Raw genomic sequence first — 14,864 nt, forward strand, 5'->3', positions numbered from 1 at the left:
GGTCAAAGTATGTAACAATCCAATGTATTTGACTACTTATAAGAGTTTGGGTTGAATTTGGAGTGTTTTGACACCACTTTTACCTATTTTGTCCCAAAATAGGCTAATACGGAGAAAACATTGATTCGAAGCAGTAAACAGCTTTGTTACTGTTTCTAGGGGCAGAATGTGTAACAATCCAATGTACTTGACTAGTTATAAGAGTTTGGGTTGAATTTGGAGTGTATAGACACCACTTTTACCTATTGATTCCCAAAATAGGCTAAAACCAAGAAAACGTTGATTCGAAGCAGTAAACAGCTATGTTACTCTTCTAGGGTCAAAATATGTAACAATACAACGCATATGACGAACTACAAGAGATCAGATGGAATTTGGATTGTTTAGCCACTACTTATACCCATTTTGTCCGCAAACAGGCTAAAACCGAGCAAACGTTGATTCTAAGCAGTAAAAAGCGTTTTTACAGTTTCTAGGGTCAGATTGTGTGACATTCCAATGCATTGGACTAATTGTAAGAGTTCAGGATGGATTTGGAGTGTTTAGACACCACTTAAACTCGTTTTATCCCAAAACATGCTTAAACCAAGAAAACATGCTAAAACCGAGAGAAAACATTGATTCGAAACAGTAAACAGCTATGTTACTCTTTCTCGGGGTCAAAATATGTAACAATCCAATGTATTCAACTACTTATAAGAGTTTGGGTTGAATTTGGAGTGTTTTGACACCACTTTTACCTATTTTGTCCCAAAATAAGCTAAAACCGAGAAAACGTTGATTCAAAGCAGTAAGCGGCTTTGTTACTGTTTCTAGGGTCAGAATGTGTGACAATCCAATGCACTTGAATAATTGTAAGAGTTTGGGATTAATTTGGAGTGTTTAGACAACACTTAAACCCGTTTTATCACAAAACAGGCATAAACCGAGAATACAGGCTAAAACTGAGAGAAAACATTGATTCGAAGCAGTAAACAGCTATGTTACTCTTTCTAGGGCCAAATATGTAACAATACAACGCATATGACTAACTACAAGAGTTCGGGTTGAATTTTGATTGTTTAGCCACCACTTATACCCATTTTCTCCGCAAACAGGCTAAAACCAAGCAAACGTTGATTCTAAGCAGTAAACAGCATTGTTACAGTTTCTAGGGTAAGAATGTGTGATATTTCAATGCATTTGATTAATTGTAAGAGTTCAGGATGAATTTGGAGTGTTTAGACACCACTTAAACCCGTTTTATCCCAAAACATGCTTAAACCGAGAAAACATGCTAAAACCGAGAGAAAACATTGATTCGAAACAGTAAACAGCTATGTTACTCTTTCTAGGGGTCAAAATATGTAACAATCCAATGTATTTGACTACTTCTATGAGTTTGGGTTGAATTTGGAGTGTTTTGACACCACTTTCACCTATTTTGTCCCAAAATAGGCTAAAACCGTGAAAAGTTTGATTCAAAGCAATAAACGGATTTGTTACTGTTTCAAGGGTCAGAATGTGTGACAATCCAATGCATATGACTAATTGTAAGAGTTTGGGATGAATTTGGAGTGTTTAGACAACTCTTAAACCCGTTTTATCCCAAAATAGGCTAAAACCGAGAAAACAGGCTAAAACTGAGAGAAAACATTGAATCGAAGCAGTAAACAGCTATGTTACTATTCTAGGGTCAAAGTATGTAACAATCCAATGTATTTGACTACTTATAAGAGTTTGGGTTGAATTTGGAGTGTTTTGACACCACTTTTACCTATTTTGTCCCAAAATAGGCTAATACGGAGAAAACGTTGATTCGAAGCAGTAAACAGCTTTGTTACTGTTTCTAGGGGCAGAATGTGTAACAATCCAATGTACTTGACTAGTTATAAGAGTTTGGGTTGAATTTGGAGTGTATAGACACCACTTTTACCTATTGATTCCCAAAATAGGCTAAAACCAAGAAAACGTTGATTCGAAGCAGTAAACAGCTATGTTACTCTTCTAGGGTCAAAATATGTAACAATACAACGCATATGACGAACTACAAGAGATCAGATGGAATTTGGATTGTTTAGCCACTACTTATACCCATTTTGTCCGCAAACAGGCTAAAACCGAGCAAACGTTGATTCTAAGCAGTAAAAAGCGTTTTTACAGTTTCTAGGGTCAGATTGTGTGACATTCCAATGCATTGGACTAATTGTAAGAGTTCGGGATGGATTTGGAGTGTTTAGACACCACTTAAACTCGTTTTATCCCAAAACATGCTTAAACCAAGAAAACATGCTAAAACCGAGAGAAAACATTGATTCGAAACAGTAAACAGCTATGTTACTCTTTCTCGGGGTCAAAATATGTAACAATCCAATGTATTCGACTACTTATAAGAGTTTGGGTTGAATTTGGAGTGTTTTGACACCACTTTTACCTATTTTGTCCCAAAATAAGCTAAAACCGAGAAAACGTTGATTCAAAGCAGTAAGCGGCTTTGTTACTGTTTCTAGGGTCAGAATGTGTGACAATCCAATGCACTTGAATAATTGTAAGAGTTTGGGATTAATTTGGAGTGTTTAGACAACACTTAAACCCGTTTTATCACAAAACAGGCATAAACCGAGAAAACAGGCTAAAACTGAGAGAAAACATTGATTCGAAGCAGTAAACAGCTATGTTACTCTTTCTAGGGCCAAATATGTAACAATACAACGCATATGACTAACTACAAGAGTTCGGGTTGAATTTTGATTGTTTAGCCACCACTTATACCCATTTTCTCCGCAAACAGGCTAAAACCAAGCAAACGTTGATTCTAAGCAGTAAACAGCATTGTTACAGTTTCTAGGGTAAGAATGTGTGATATTTCAATGCATTTGATTAATTGTAAGAGTTCAGGATGAATTTGGAGTGTTTAGACACCACTTAAACCCGTTTTATCCCAAAACATGCTTAAACCGAGAAAACATGCTAAAACCGAGAGAAAACATTGATTCGAAACAGTAAACAGCTATGTTACTCTTTCTAGGGGTCAAAATATGTAACAATCCAATGTATTTGACTACTTATAAGAGTTTGGGTTGAATTTGGAGTGTTTTGACACCACTTTCACCTATTTTGTCCCAAAATAGGCTAAAACCGTGAAAACGTTGATTCAAAGCAGTAAACGGCTTTGTTACTGTTTCAAGGGTCAGAATGTGTGACAATCCAATGCATATGACTAATTGTAAGAGTTTGGGATGAATTTGGAGTGTTTAGACAACTCTTAAACCCGTTTTATCCCAAAATAGGCTAAAACCGAGAAAACAGGCTAAAACTGAGAGAAAACATTGAATCGAAGCAGTAAACAGCTATGTTACTCTTCTAGGGTCAAAGTATGTAACAATCCAATGTATTTGACTACTTATAAGAGTTTGGGTTGAATTTGGAGTGTTTTGACACCACTTTTACCTATTTTGTCCCAAAATAGGCTAATACGGAGAAAACGTTGATTCGAAGCAGTAAACAGCTTTGTTACTGTTTCTAGGGGCAGAATGTGTAACAATCCAATGTACTTGACTAGTTATAAGAGTTTGGGTTGAATTTGGAGTGTATAGACACCACTTTTACCTATTGATTCCCAAAATAGGCTAAAACCAAGAAAACGTTGATTCGAAGCAGTAAACAGCTATGTTACTCTTCTAGGGTCAAAATATGTAACAATACAACGCATATGACGAACTACAAGAGATCAGATGGAATTTGGATTGTTTAGCCACTACTTATACCCATTTTGTCCGCAAACAGGCTAAAACCGAGCAAACGTTGATTCTAAGCAGTAAAAAGCGTTTTTACAGTTTCTAGGGTCAGATTGTGTGACATTCCAATGCATTGGACTAATTGTAAGAGTTCGGGATGGATTTGGAGTGTTTAGACACCACTTAAACTCGTTTTATCCCAAAACATGCTTAAACGAAGAAAACATGCTAAAACCGAGAGAAAACATTGATTCGAAACAGTAAACAGCTATGTTACTCTTTCTCGGGGTCAAAATATGTAACAATCCAATGTATTCGACTACTTATAAGAGTTTGGGTTGAATTTGGAGTGTTTTGACACCACTTTTACCTATTTTGTCCCAAAATAAGCTAAAACCGAGAAAACGTTGATTCAAAGCAGTAAGCGGCTTTGTTACTGTTTCTAGGGTCAGAATGTGTGACAATCCAATGCACTTGAATAATTGTAAGAGTTTGGGATTAATTTGGAGTGTTTAGACAACACTTAAACCCGTTTTATCACAAAACAGGCATAAACCGAGAAAACAGGCTAAAACTGAGAGAAAACATTGATTCGAAGCAGTAAACAGCTATGTTACTCTTTCTAGGGCCAAATATGTAACAATACAACGCATATGACTAACTACAAGAGTTCGGGTTGAATTTTGATTGTTTAGCCACCACTTATACCCATTTTCTCCGCAAACAGGCTAAAACCAAGCAAACGTTGATTCTAAGCAGTAAACAGCATTGTTACAGTTTCTAGGGTAAGAATGTGTGATATTTCAATGCATTTGATTAATTGTAAGAGTTCAGGATGAATTTGGAGTGTTTAGACACCACTTAAACCCGTTTTATCCCAAAACATGCTTAAACCGAGAAAACATGCTAAAACCGAGAGAAAACATTGATTCGAAACAGTAAACAGCTATGTTACTCTTTCTAGGGGTCAAAATATGTAACAATCCAATGTATTTGACTACTTATAAGAGTTTGGGTTGAATTTGGAGTGTTTTGACACCACTTTCACCTATTTTGTCCCAAAATAGGCTAAAACCGTGAAAACGTTGATTCAAAGCAGTAAACGGCTTTGTTACTGTTTCAAGGGTCAGAATGTGTGACAATCCAATGCATATGACTAATTGTAAGAGTTTGGGATGAATTTGGAGTGTTTAGACAACTCTTAAACCCGTTTTATCCCAAAATAGGCTAAAACCGAGAAAACAGGCTAAAACTGAGAGAAAACATTGAATCGAAGCAGTAAACAGCTATGTTCCTCTTCTAGGGTCAAAGTATGTAACAATCCAATGTATTTGACTACTTATAAGAGTTTGGGTTGAATTTGGAGTGTTTTGACACCACTTTTACCTATTTTGTCCCAAAATAGGCTAATACGGAGAAAACGTTGATTCGAAGCAGTAAACAGCTTTGTTACTGTTTCTAGGGGCAGAATGTGTAACAATCCAATGTACTTGACTAGTTATAAGAGTTTGGGTTGAATTTGGAGTGTATAGACACCACTTTTACCTATTGATTCCCAAAATAGGCTAAAACCAAGAAAACGTTGATTCGAAGCAGTAAACAGCTATGTTACTCTTCTAGAGTCAAAATATGTAACAATACAACGCATATGACGAACTACAAGAGATCAGATGGAATTTGGATTGTTTAGCCACTACTTATACCCATTTTGTCCGCAAACAGGCTAAAACCGAGCAAACGTTGATTCTAAGCAGTAAAAAGCGTTTTTACAGTTTCTAGGGTCAGATTGTGTGACATTCCAATGCATTGGACTAATTGTAAGAGTTCGGGATGGATTTGGAGTGTTTAGACACCACTTAAACTCGTTTTATCCCAAAACATGCTTAAACCAAGAAAACATGCTAAAACCGAGAGAAAACATTGATTCGAAACAGTAAACAGCTATGTTACTCTTTCTCGGGGTCAAAATATGTAACAATCCAATGTATTCGACTACTTATAAGAGTTTGGGTTGAATTTGGAGTGTTTTGACACCACTTTTACCTATTTTGTCCCAAAATAAGCTAAAACCGAGAAAACGTTGATTCAAAGCAGTAAGCGGCTTTGTTACTGTTTCTAGGGTCAGAATGTGTGACAATCCAATGCACTTGAATAATTGTAAGAGTTTGGGATTAATTTGGAGTGTTTAGACAACACTTAAACCCGTTTTATCACAAAACAGGCATAAACCGAGAAAACAGGCTAAAACTGAGAGAAAACATTGATTCGAAGCAGTAAACAGCTATGTTACTCTTTCTAGGGCCAAATATGTAACAATACAACGCATATGACTAACTACAAGAGTTCGGGTTGAATTTTGATTGTTTAGCCACCACTTATACCCATTTTCTCCGCAAACAGGCTAAAACCAAGCAAACGTTGATTCTAAGCAGTAAACAGCATTGTTACAGTTTCTAGGGTAAGAATGTATGATATTTCAATGCATTTGATTAATTGTAAGAGTTCAGGATGAATTTGGAGTGTTTAGACACCACTTAAACCCGTTTTATCCCAAAACATGCTTAAACCGAGAAAACATGCTAAAACCGAGAGAAAACATTGATTCGAAACAGTAAACAGCTATGTTACTCTTTCTAGGGGTCAAAATATGTAACAATCCAATGTATTTGACTACTTATAAGAGTTTGGGTTGAATTTGGAGTGTTTTGACACCACTTTCACCTATTTTGTCCCAAAATAGGCTAAAACCGTGCAAACGTTGATTCAAAGCAGTAAACGGCTTTGTTACTGTTTCAAGGGTCAGAATGTGTGACAATCCAATGCATATGACTAATTGTAAGAGTTTGGGATGAATTTGGAGTGTTTAGACAACTCTTAAACCCGTTTTATCCCAAAATAGGCTAAAACCGAGAAAACAGGCTAAAACTGAGAGAAAACATTGAATCGAAGCAGTAAACAGCTATGTTACTCTTCTAGGGTCAAAGTATGTAACAATCCAATGTATTTGACTACTTATAAGAGTTTGGGTTGAATTTGGAGTGTTTTGACACCACTTTTACCTATTTTGTCCCAAAATAGGCTAAAACCGAGAAAACGTTGATTCGAAGCAGTAAACAGCTTTGTTACTGTTTCTAGGGGCAGAATGTGTAACAATCCAATGTACTTGACTAGTTATAAGAGTTTGGGTTGAATTTGGAGTGTATAGACACCACTTTTACCTATTGATTCCCAAAATAGGCTAAAACCAAGAAAACGTTGATTCGAAGCAGTAAACAGCTATGTTACTCTTCTAGGGTCAAAATATGTAACAATACAACGCATATGACGAACTACAAGAGATCAGATGGAATTTGGATTGTTTAGCCACTACTTATACCCATTTTGTCCGCAAACAGGCTAAAACCGAGCAAACGTTGATTCTAAGCAGTAAAAAGCGTTTTTACAGTTTCTAGGGTCAGATTGTGTGACATTCCAATGCATTGGACTAATTGTAAGAGTTCGGGATGGATTTGGAGTGTTTAGACACCACTTAAACTCGTTTTATCCCAAAACATGCTTAAACCAAGAAAACATGCTAAAACCGAGAGAAAACATTGATTCGAAACAGTAAACAGCTATGTTACTCTTTCTCGGGGTCAAAATATGTAACAATCCAATGTATTCGACTACTTATAAGAGTTTGGGTTGAATTTGGAGTGTTTTGACACCACTTTTACCTATTTTGTCCCAAAATAAGCTAAAACCGAGAAAACGTTGATTCAAAGCAGTAAGCGGCTTTGTTACTGTTTCTAGGGTCAGTATGTGTGACAATCCAATGCACTTGAATAATTGTAAGAGTTTGGGATTAATTTGGAGTGTTTAGACAACACTTAAACCCGTTTTATCACAAAACAGGCATAAACCGAGAAAACAGGCTAAAACTGAGAGAAAACATTGATTCGAAGCAGTAAACAGCTATGTTACTCTTTCTAGGGCCAAATATGTAACAATACAACGCATATGACTAACTACAAGAGTTCGGGTTGAATTTTGATTGTTTAGCCACCACTTATACCCATTTTCTCCGCAAACAGGCTAAAACCAAGCAAACGTTGATTCTAAGCAGTAAACAGCATTGTTACAGTTTCTAGGGTAAGAATGTATGATATTTCAATGCATTTGATTAATTGTAAGAGTTCAGGATGAATTTGGAGTGTTTAGACACCACTTAAACCCGTTTTATCCCAAAACATGCTTAAACCGAGAAAACATGCTAAAACCGAGAGAAAACATTGATTCGAAACAGTAAACAGCTATGTTACTCTTTCTAGGGGTCAAAATATGTAACAATCCAATGTATTTGACTACTTATAAGAGTTTGGGTTGAATTTGGAGTGTTTTGACACCACTTTCACCTATTTTGTCCCAAAATAGGCTAAAACCGTGCAAACGTTGATTCAAAGCAGTAAACGGCTTTGTTACTGTTTCAAGGGTCAGAATGTGTGACAATCCAATGCATATGACTAATTGTAAGAGTTTGGGATGAATTTGGAGTGTTTAGACAACTCTTAAACCCGTTTTATCCCAAAATAGGCTAAAACCGAGAAAACAGGCTAAAACTGAGAGAAAACATTGAATCGAAGCAGTAAACAGCTATGTTACTCTTCTAGGGTCAAAGTATGTAACAATCCAATGTATTTGACTACTTATAAGAGTTTGGGTTGAATTTGGAGTGTTTTGACACCACTTTTACCTATTTTGTCCCAAAATAGGCTAAAACCGAGAAAACGTTGATTCGAAGCAGTAAACAGCTTTGTTACTGTTTCTAGGGGCAGAATGTGTAACAATCCAATGTACTTGACTAGTTATAAGAGTTTGGGTTGAATTTGGAGTGTATAGACACCACTTTTACCTATTGATTCCCAAAATAGGCTAAAACCAAGAAAACGTTGATTCGAAGCAGTAAACAGCTATGTTACTCTTCTAGGGTCAAAATATGTAACAATACAACGCATATGACGAACTACAAGAGATCAGATGGAATTTGGATTGTTTAGCCACTACTTATACCCATTTTGTCCGCAAACAGGCTAAAACCGAGCAAACGTTGATTCTAAGCAGTAAAAAGCGTTTTTACAGTTTCTAGGGTCAGATTGTGTGACATTCCAATGCATTGGACTAATTGTAAGAGTTCGGGATGGATTTGGAGTGTTTAGACACCACTTAAACTCGTTTTATCCCAAAACATGCTTAAACCAAGAAAACATGCTAAAACCGAGAGAAAACATTGATTCGAAACAGTAAACAGCTATGTTACTCTTTCTCGGGGTCAAAATATGTAACAATCCAATGTATTCGACTACTTATAAGAGTTTGGGTTGAATTTGGAGTGTTTTGACACCACTTTTACCTATTTTGTCCCAAAATAAGCTAAAACCGAGAAAACGTTGATTCAAAGCAGTAAGCGGCTTTGTTACTGTTTCTAGGGTCAGTATGTGTGACAATCCAATGCACTTGAATAATTGTAAGAGTTTGGGATTAATTTGGAGTGTTTAGACAACACTTAAACCCGTTTTATCACAAAACAGGCATAAACCGAGAAAACAGGCTAAAACTGAGAGAAAACATTGATTCGAAGCAGTAAACAGCTATGTTACTCTTTCTAGGGCCAAATATGTAACAATACAACGCATATGACTAACTACAAGAGTTCGGGTTGAATTTTGATTGTTTAGCCACCACTTATACCCATTTTCTCCGCAAACAGGCTAAAACCAAGCAAACGTTGATTCTAAGCAGTAAACAGCATTGTTACAGTTTCTAGGGTAAGAATGTATGATATTTCAATGCATTTGATTAATTGTAAGAGTTCAGGATGAATTTGGAGTGTTTAGACACCACTTAAACCCGTTTTATCCCAAAACATGCTTAAACCGAGAAAACATGCTAAAACCGAGAGAAAACATTGATTCGAAACAGTAAACAGCTATGTTACTCTTTCTAGGGGTCAAAATATGTAACAATCCAATGTATTTGACTACTTATAAGAGTTTGGGTTGAATTTGGAGTGTTTTGACACCACTTTCACCTATTTTGTCCCAAAATAGGCTAAAACCGTGCAAACGTTGATTCAAAGCAGTAAACGGCTTTGTTACTGTTTCAAGGGTCAGAATGTGTGACAATCCAATGCATATGACTAATTGTAAGAGTTTGGGATGAATTTGGAGTGTTTAGACAACTCTTAAACCCGTTTTATCCCAAAATAGGCTAAAACCGAGAAAACAGGCTAAAACTGAGAGAAAACATTGAATCGAAGCAGTAAACAGCTATGTTACTCTTCTAGGGTCAAAGTATGTAACAATCCAATGTATTTGACTACTTATAAGAGTTTGGGTTGAATTTGGAGTGTTTTGACACCACTTTTACCTATTTTGTCCCAAAATAGGCTAAAACCGAGAAAACGTTGATTCGAAGCAGTAAACAGCTTTGTTACTGTTTCTAGGGGCAGAATGTGTAACAATCCAATGTACTTGACTAGTTATAAGAGTTTGGGTTGAATTTGGAGTGTATAGACACCACTTTTACCTATTGATTCCCAAAATAGGCTAAAACCAAGAAAACGTTGATTCGAAGCAGTAAACAGCTATGTTACTCTTCTAGGGTCAAAATATGTAACAATACAACGCATATGACGAACTACAAGAGATCAGATGGAATTTGGATTGTTTAGCCACTACTTATACCCATTTTGTCCGCAAACAGGCTAAAACCGAGCAAACGTTGATTCTAAGCAGTAAAAAGCGTTTTTACAGTTTCTAGGGTCAGATTGTGTGACATTCCAATGCATTGGACTAATTGTAAGAGTTCGGGATGGATTTGGAGTGTTTAGACACCACTTAAACTCGTTTTATCCCAAAACATGCTTAAACCAAGAAAACATGCTAAAACCGAGAGAAAACATTGATTCGAAACAGTAAACAGCTATGTTACTCTTTCTCGGGGTCAAAATATGTAACAATCCAATGTATATTAGCATGTAAGAAGGAGAAGAGAAGAAAGAGGCCGGTAAGGCCGAACTATGGAAGAAGAAGAGAGTGGCCGGTGAGGCCATGGGAGGCATGAGAGCGGCCAGTTAGGCCGCGAACACAATGAGAAAGGCCATGTGGGCCGTGTGAGCAAGGAAGAGACAAGTTAGCAAGGCCATGAGTGCCTTATAAGAAGAACAAAGGCCTTATAAGAAGAAGAAGCCCAAGAAGAAGGAAATATCTCACAAGGAAGGAAAGAAGGATCTAATGGCCACAATGAAAGGAAGGAAGAAGGATCAAACGGTCACAAGGCAAGGAAGGAAGGAAGGATCACATGTGGCTTTGGTTGGGAAGCATAGCGAGTCAACCAAAGGGAAGGAGCTGTCCCTTTCAATATACACCAACTCGTGAATGTCACTTTCAGCTCCCATTGGAATCTCATTGTGTGTCTAACGGTCATATGCATTTGTTTCCCTATATTAAGTTGTATGAGAGCTCATATGTAATCTAACACAACACAATTCAATAATAAGAGAATCATTATTTCGTTTATCTCCTCTCTACTTATGTTTATGTTCTTAGTTCCAATGTAGAGAGCTTAGAGTATAAACGGTTAGAGGCTGCCCTTAAGGCAGCCGATTCTCTTCCTAAATCTCACCCTAAACTCTTCTTATTTACTCTTTTCTTAGGGTTCTTTCAAGCTATTTTATGGGGAGTTCATCACAAGTTGATGACCTCTTCTTTCCCTTGAGATCGAGTTAGTTTGTTGTGGGTTTAAGGAGACTTAACCATTGGGGTTTTGTTCTTCCTTATCAAGAGCTTTCTCTCTTGCAAAACCAACATGGTATCAGAGCCGGTTCTGTTCTTGGTGACTCAAACTCGATCTAAAGTCAGTCTTTTGATTTGTCTTAGGTCCTAGGTAATCCGCTTAAGCTTAGGAGTCTTTAAAGGTTTATTTTTTGGTTTAATTGTTAAATCGATTCTCAAAACAGCTCAATATTGAGTAAGCTTGGTCTCTTGTCTTGTTAGAATTTGTAGACCAAGTGAGTGATGAGAAATCGAGTTTAAAAGCCCCATCCTTAAGCTTTACCGATTTGGTAATAACTTTGTTTAATTTGGGATGTGTGGGAAGTGATGAACCATTGAGCAAATTGTGTTGTTCATGGTGAGGATTCACGGTTCTTGTGTGCTTGTATGAGCCACGAAATTCTTAGGATTCTCTTAGGATTCTCTTAGGATTGAGTTTCCTTTAAAGGTTTAATTTTGCTTTAGTTAATTTTCCTTTAAAGGTTTAGTTGCTAAATCGCTTCTCTTTCTTCTCAAAGTTGAGAAAGCTTTGTTTCTGGCCGTATGGTGTGTCCAGATTCGAGCTTGAGGAAGAGAGAGGTCTTGTTTTTAGCATATATGGTCCGCTTGGTCAAATAGATTAAAGCTGGTCCAAGGTGCAGTCTTTTAACCGATGGACACAAGGGTGTTCCAAAGGTGGTTTTAGCTTTTATTTGAATCTGACCACAAAATCATCTTCAATATGATATCTTGTGGGATTTGTTCAATTCTAGTCAGCGAAAAAACACTTGTTCATGTGTTGTTTCGTGAATCTTAAAGTCTTAAGCTCTTGGAGAACACTAGGTTTAGGTGATTCTACCATGAGCACAATATCTTGACCGTTGGAGAAATTAATTTTCCATATGGTCCATGTGTTTCAGCCATTAAAGCACCAAAAGCTTGTTGATTCTTGGATGCTCTTGGCTGTCAAAGCTTCTGCAAACTCAAGAAAACAGAGTATAACTCTGTCCATTGGAACTCTTGAGCTCTATTCTACTCTCCATTCACCTTATACTATCGCCCATACTCTCCTTTATACTCTAATACTCTTGGTTACTCGATACTCTATTCTCGGTTACTCGATACTATACTCTTTGGTTACTAATACTCTTTATACTCTTTGATACTCTATACTCTATTCTCTAATCACTCACAATCTCTTGTTTAGAATCTGTCCCATTGAATTTGGTTTCAGTTTCAACCTTGAAGATTGTGTGGAGCTCGCTTGCTATCTCAAGAAGAAGTGGCGAGGATGAAGGCTACAAGAAAGCCATGAGGAGGCGCAGCACAATGCCTGGAGTTAGAACCAAGGGCCACCAAGTCTTTGTTAAGCTGGTGGAAGGTGATGAATCAGCTCACAAGCATGTGTGTTAGTGCCAAGTTATTGATCGGATGTGCACAAGACTTCAAGGAAGGTCATGCACAAGGTTTCAAGTGAAATGATGAGGTTTCAGCCCATCATCAAGTAAGGGTTGCGGGGGAGATCAACTTTCAAGTGGCTTCACCGCACCTCACAGTCTATGGTTTCAAATTCTCTGCAACAAGCAAAAGTTTTGCCGATGCGTTTCAAAGATCGATTCGTACGAAGGACTTCCACTGCGATTCAGCTTCCGCGTTCTTCACAAAAGGTCTAGACCATAGAGTCATCTTGCCAGTGGAAGTGAAATCATACCAATCCGAGCAGCCGTTCGAAAGGTATGTCCGAATCAGTGGGCATATATCATTCTGACGCGTTTTAAAGAAGCGGTCTCAAGAAGAGAGTTCAAACCGCAACAATGATAAACTCTCTTCCTCTTCTCCATCAAAGACACCGAAATAAAAAGGCTGTGCTCTAAACTCTACTCTATTTAAATTATTTTCTTAAATTTATTATATTAGCTCCATTACTAGCCTTTACTCTCTCATGTGATCTCTTAAATTGTCACTTTTGAAATTGTCTTTGATATTCCTCATATTGTTTTATGAGAGCCTCAAAGAAATTTACTTTGATATTCCTCATACATTAAATTATGAGAGCCTCAAAGAAATTTACTTTGATATTCCTCATACATTATAGACTATGAGAGCCTCAAAGAAATGTGAAAAATTGTCTTTGATATTCCTCATAACATACACTTATTGTTTCTTCTTTATCACTTGTTTGAAGGGTAAAGAAGATTATGAGAGCCTCAAAGAAATTCTAAAGGTGCAAAGATGGAGATCATAAGAAGTGTGTTAAAGGCAAGGTGGACTAAGGAAGAGTAGCGGTTCAAAACATGAAGAGAAGAGAGCTGGTTCTTTACAAACCAAGATCAAGGGACATCATGGATAGTGAAGGCTATACTCTTTTTCCCTTAACAAAGTTTTATCCCAAGAGGTTTTCTTTGTTAAGGTTTTTAATGAGGTAGACAACACTAGTCCACTCTTGATCTTTGGTCCTCATAGTGTCCCGCCGATCAAGCGTGCGGGGGAGTATTAGCATGTAAGAAGGAGAAGAGAAGAAAGAGGCCGGTAAGGCCGAACTATGGAAGAAGAAGAGAGTGGCCGGTGAGGCCATGGGAGGCATGAGAGCGGCCAGTTAGGCCGCGAACACAATGAGAAAGGCCATGTGGGCCGTGTGAGCAAGGAAGAGACAAGTTAGCAAGGCCATGAGTGCCTTATAAGAAGAACAAAGGCCTTATAAGAAGAAGAAGCCCAAGAAGAAGGAAATATCTCACAAGGAAGGAAAGAAGGATCTAATGGCCACAATGAAAGGAAGGAAGAAGGATCAAACGGTCACAAGGCAAGGAAGGAAGGAAGGATCACATGTGGCTTTGGTTGGGAAGCATAGCGAGTCAACCAAAGGGAAGGAGCTGTCCCTTTCAATATACACCAACTCGTGAATGTCACTTTCAGCTCCCATTGGAATCTCATTGTGTGTCTAACGGTCATATGCATTTGTTTCCCTATATTAAGTTGTATGAGAGCTCATATGTAATCTAACACAACACAATTCAATAATAAGAGAATCATTATTTCGTTTATCTCCTCTCTACTTATGTTTATGTTCTTAGTTCCAATGTAGAGAGCTTAGAGTATAAACGGTTAGAGGCTGCCCTTAAGGCAGCCGATTCTCTTCCTAAATCTCACCCTAAACTCTTCTTATTTACTCTTTTCTTAGGGTTCTTTCAAGCTATTTTATGGGGAGTTCATCACAAGTTGATGACCTCTTCTTTCCCTTGAGATCGAGTTAGTTTGTTGTGGGTTTAAGGAGACTTAACCATTGGGGTTTTGTTCTTCCTTATCAAGAGCTTTCTCTCTTGCAAAAACCAACAATGTATTCGACTACTTATAAGAGTTT

At 37.4% G+C, this 14,864-nt stretch overlaps 1 long non-coding RNA gene across 1 annotated transcript; it reads left to right on the forward strand.

Moving 5' to 3' along the window:
* The first annotated feature begins 11,229 nt into the window (after window positions 1-11,229).
* Window positions 11,230-14,547, forward strand: LOC147925443 (uncharacterized). The gene is made up of 2 exons (XR_015583729.1): window positions 11,230-13,240; window positions 13,692-14,547. It is a non-coding gene; the product is annotated as an uncharacterized LOC147925443 (long non-coding RNA).
* Window positions 14,548-14,864: the final 317 nt, after the last annotated feature.

The sequence above is a fragment of the Camelina sativa genome, chromosome 16, assembly GCF_030686135.1.
Source record: "Camelina sativa cultivar CO46 ecotype springtype chromosome 16, ASM3068613v1".
Classification (NCBI taxonomy): domain Eukaryota; kingdom Viridiplantae; phylum Streptophyta; class Magnoliopsida; order Brassicales; family Brassicaceae; genus Camelina; species Camelina sativa.